Source organism: Penaeus chinensis, chromosome 40 (genome assembly GCF_019202785.1).
Source record: "Penaeus chinensis breed Huanghai No. 1 chromosome 40, ASM1920278v2, whole genome shotgun sequence".
Lineage (NCBI taxonomy): Eukaryota > Metazoa > Arthropoda > Malacostraca > Decapoda > Penaeidae > Penaeus > Penaeus chinensis.
This window is the reverse complement of record NC_061858.1, coordinates 2,268,926-2,273,925: the sequence shown is the minus strand read 5'-3', so window position 1 is coordinate 2,273,925 and position 5,000 is coordinate 2,268,926.

Genomic DNA, 5,000 nt, shown 5'->3' with positions numbered 1-5,000 from the left:
CATCCATCACTCATTGGGCGAACGGTATGAGCCAATATATGAGGAGATATGAGGAGGCCTTCGAACTATGAGTGGAAGAAAGAATAAATACTCGACCGAGGATATATGAAGATCCCGAGTGTTCTTCACTGATGAGGATCCCAGAGTGAAGCGTCTCGTAGGCCTCGTTTATGGGATTCGAACTGGAAACACTGAGGTAGTCAGACAGATGCGAGTAAAGAAAAAAAAAAATATAATAAAATTAATAGGAATAATAATAATGATAAAAAAAATAATAAATACATATATGTTATAATTTTCCCCTGACTGGCTTTCAAGATCTAAGATGAGGCTGTGGATACCTTGAATTAGCTTACTTACTTACTTAAACTTACGCAATTCAAGAGGCTGAGGGAGGCGAGATCCAAGCTAATCCATCCTTGAATTAGCTTACTTATTTACTTACATACTTACTTACTAGCACATACGTGAAGAACAGCAAAATCTAAGGTAAACCTGCCTTGAATTACCCGTACTTTCATACTTACTTATCCACTTACTTACAAGCACTTACGTAATCTCAAGAGGCTGCGGGAGAAGAAATCCAAGCTAATCTTAACCTTGAATTAGCTTACGTACTTCCTTACTTCCTCACGCAGCCCTAGGGAATGGTAAGCAGCAGAGGAGACGAGAGAGGCTCCTGCGCGGACAATTCAACCCTCCTGCACACGAGAAGGAGAATAATCCAATATCCCGAGGGGCATCACGAAGCGAGAGAGCAGAATGGATGATACATCGGGATGAGCAATATTGCACTGGTTGCGAAAGCCGCACTTGCAACATGGATATTGCAATGCCGTCTCTTTCATGGCGCGTCGCAGGGCCTCAAAATTGGAAGGCGGATGAGAGTAACGAAGAAAATGTCAGTGTCTACTTTAATATTGTTATTTGCATAATAAGAGTAATTAGACTTAATTGATTATGACTCATGTCATCTGGTAATTACAGTTAATATCTTACAGCAACTATTGTTAAATCGTATTTTGGTAATTATTGTTATCTTCATCTTCTAGTTTTTTTGGTTATTGTTCCTGAAGTCATCATCTTTTAGTTAGTTTTGAGATCGTCTTCAAGAAATTATTGTTATTATTATTTCCAAGTGATTATCGGTATTATCGTCTTTGAGTAATTCTTGTTAAAACTGTCTTATAATGGTATTGTTATTATTATCATCTAGTAATTCTAGTTATAATTATCTTTCGAGTAACTACTACTGCTAACTTCCTTCTTACCACATCACTTTATCGTTACCAATATGATGTATGAGGATGACTCACCTTTTTCCCCTTCGATAGAATGATTTTTTATGTCATCTTTACAAACACAGTATCGTTAGAATGCATACATTTTCCGATGATTTTTTTTTAAATATCACTGAGTCTGTTTAGCATTTTCATCATGAAACTCATCATTAACATCTGAAGTTATAACGTTGAGTCAGTTCGTTCATCATCACCATCGTCATCACTACGTTTCGTCATTCTTACTTTGAGTCAATTCATGCTCATTCTGAATCGTTTTAGGTCGATCCATCACCAAGTGTGTCACTATTTGTTATGATTATTTTGGGTCATCACTTTGTGTCGTTTCGTCGTCATCCTCATCACCCTGAGGTCATTTGTCAACATTATCCTCATCAATTTAAGCTGATTCATCATCATCATCATCATTTTGACATTGATATTCAAAATATTCATCATCAACTCCATAGTCTTCCTCATCATGAATACTCTTGGTTACATTTTGAGTCAATGTATCATTAAGTGACACTTTGAGTCAGTTCATTGTCATCACCACCACTTTGAATCAGCACTCTGAATTCGATGTAACTGACACATCATCATGATAATTATGAGTCACACTTTGAGTCGATTTGTCAGCATCACTTCTTTGGGTCGATTCTTCACTCTGAGTCATGGCTTTGCTACCGACTTATGGTCACCCACATTATTTGAGTTACTTTGTGTCGGTTCATTAATATCCTCATTACTTAGAATCATCACTCTCAGTCGATTCATCCTCATCACTTCGACTCACCACTGCTGTCTCGTCATCCTCCTCATCACCTTGAGTCATCAATATGAGTCGACTCAACGTCACCCTCATCCCTTATAATCATCACTTTGAGTCGATTCATCATCACAGTCCTCATTACTCATCATTTTAAGACGGTCCATCCTCATCCTCATCACGTCGACTCACCACTCTGCCGTCGAGTCATCCTCCTCATCACTTTTAGTCATCACTTTGCCTTCGATTCAGCATCCTAATCCTCATCACTTTGAGTCAATTCATCCACATCTCACCACTTCAAGTCATTTCATCCTTACCTCATCACCGCGACTCATCACTTTGCCTTCGACTCTCATCACACGGAACCTCCCCCCTCCCTCTGTTATTCCCACGAGCAGGAGGCAGCGTGGGAAACCTGTTCTCAAGCATCCTATTGGTTTTATCTCGGTCTTAAAACTCCCGAGAATGACATCACCGTAATCTCCTGTGTAAACTCTACGGACTCTTATCGCCCGTTTTCACTATAAACAACGCTAATGGCAAGCGTCTTCTGGCTCCTACTCGCCACCCTCTTCCGGTCTTTCTGACACCATTCCTGCCGTCGTTGTCAGCGTTGGTTTGACACCACCGCGTCGATCTTTATTTTTTAGTTCCTTCTTTATTTTGACAACGCTTTTTGTGACAACACTGGTATTATCTCCTTTCTGCTGACAACATTTAGGCTTCGACTTGTTAGTATTTCCATCCTTTTGAAACTGTTTCTGTCTCTGTTTTCAGCATCTCCTTCTCTTTGATGCAGCTTTTATCTCAGTTGTTAGTATCTCCTTCCTTCTAACTCCATTCCCATTTTCGCTGTCTGCTTCCTCTCCCTTCTGACACCATCTCTACCTCTACGTTGTCAGCAGCTTCTTCCTTCTAACATCCTTTCTAGCTTCGTTGTCAGCATCCCCTCCTCTCTTCTGACGCCACTTATTTGGACTCAGTTAAGTTTTGGCATCAACTCCTTGCCTCTGACACCACTTCCAGCTCCAGTAACACCCTCTGTCCCTGCCTTGTTTGTTTCTTCTTCGCTTCTCCCTTTCTTCTCTCTCTCTCTCTCTCTTTCTCTCTCTCTCTCTCTCTCTCTCTCTCTCTCTCTCTCTCTCTCTCTCTCTCTCTCTCTCTCTCTCTGTCCCTCTCTCCCTCCGAAATATATATATATATATATATATATATATATATATATATATATATATATATATATTTCGTCTCTTTCTCCCCCTCTCTCCTCCCCCATCTTTCCCCCTTCTCTTTCTCCTTCCCTCTTTCCGTCTACCTTTTGTTTCTCCCTCCCTCCTTCCCATCCTCTCACTCCCTCCCCTACCAACCTCCCCTCCTCTCTCTCACCCCTCCCTCCTACACTCCCCCTCTTTGACTCCCTCCCTCATTCCCCACCCTCTCTCTTCCTCTCCCTCCCTCCCTCCCTCTCCCACTCCTCCTCCTCTCTCTCCCTTCCCCATTTATTTCCTAATCTCCCTCCCCCCCCCTCTCTCTCTCTCTCTCTCTCTCTCTCTCTCTCTCTCTCTCTCTCTCTCTCTCTCTTCTCTCTCTCTCTCTCTCTCTCTCTCTCTCTCTCTCTCTCTCTCTCTCTCTCTCTCTCTCCCTTCCCCGCTCTCCCCCTTCCCTTTCTCTCTCACTCTTCCTAAACCTCTCCCTCCCCTATATCTCTATATCTCTCTCTCCCTCTCCCTCTCCTTCTTCCCCCTTTCCCTCCCTCTCACCTCTTCCCCCCACCAACTTTCTCCCCCTTTCTTTCTCATCCCTACTTCATTCTCCCTCTTTTTCCCCTCGTCATCCCTCTCTCTCTCTCTCTCTCTCTCTCTCTCTCTCTCTCTCTCTCTCTCTCTCTCTCTCTCTCTCTCTCTCTCTCTCTCTCTCTCTCTCTCTCTCTCTCTCTCCCCCCACTCTCCACACGCCCTGGGAATTACCTTGTCACCGTTGCCATTTGCGGCTCGTAACGAGGAATTCCCCTTTGCTTACCAAGCGCTGGCTCTCACTTAATATTTTCTGCTGACAACGTAGCCCTGGCCTCGGGCTTAGGGTTATTATCGTTTCATATCATCATAGTTATTATTATTATTATCATCATTAGTATTGTTGTTATTATTTCTATCATTATTATTGTCATTATTATTATTATTATCATTATAATCACTATTATTATCATTATTATCATTACTATTATTATTATCATCATGTTAATGTTATTAATATCATTATTATTGTCATTATCATTATTATTAATATTATAATCATTGTGATTACTATTATTATTATCACTACTATTGTTGTCATTATCATGATTATCTCTATTATTATTTAGTTAAAGTAATCATAATATTACTATTATTACTTTTATTTTTTGTCTCATATCATTATTGTTTCCTACTATCATCATTGTTATTGTTATCATTGCTATCATTATCATTATTATCAAATATTTTCTTGATAACTTTTTGTGTTGCTATCATTATTATCATTATCGTCATAATTCTTTTTTTAGACACTATTATTATCATTGTTGTTGTTATTGTTATCTTCAATTTATTGTTATTTTTTTTCCTCATTCGGAGAAGTAGCTAGATATTAGGGGCCCCAGGAACTAGGTCTCTTGAGGGCCCCGCTATATACACGATGAAAAAAATATACGTGGCGAAAGAAAGAGAAATATTACTAATATCAAACAATACAAATGTTTATTCTTTTTTTCCTTGGCAAAAATTTGTTATTTCTTTTATTATTATTATCATCACTATCATTATCATGGTTAAGGTTATTGTTATTGTCATTATTATCGTTATCATTATTATCATTGTGATCAATTCCATTTTCATTATCATTATCATTGTCAAGCTTGTTGATGTTATCTTTATTATAATTGGTATAATCACCATAATCATTCTATTATC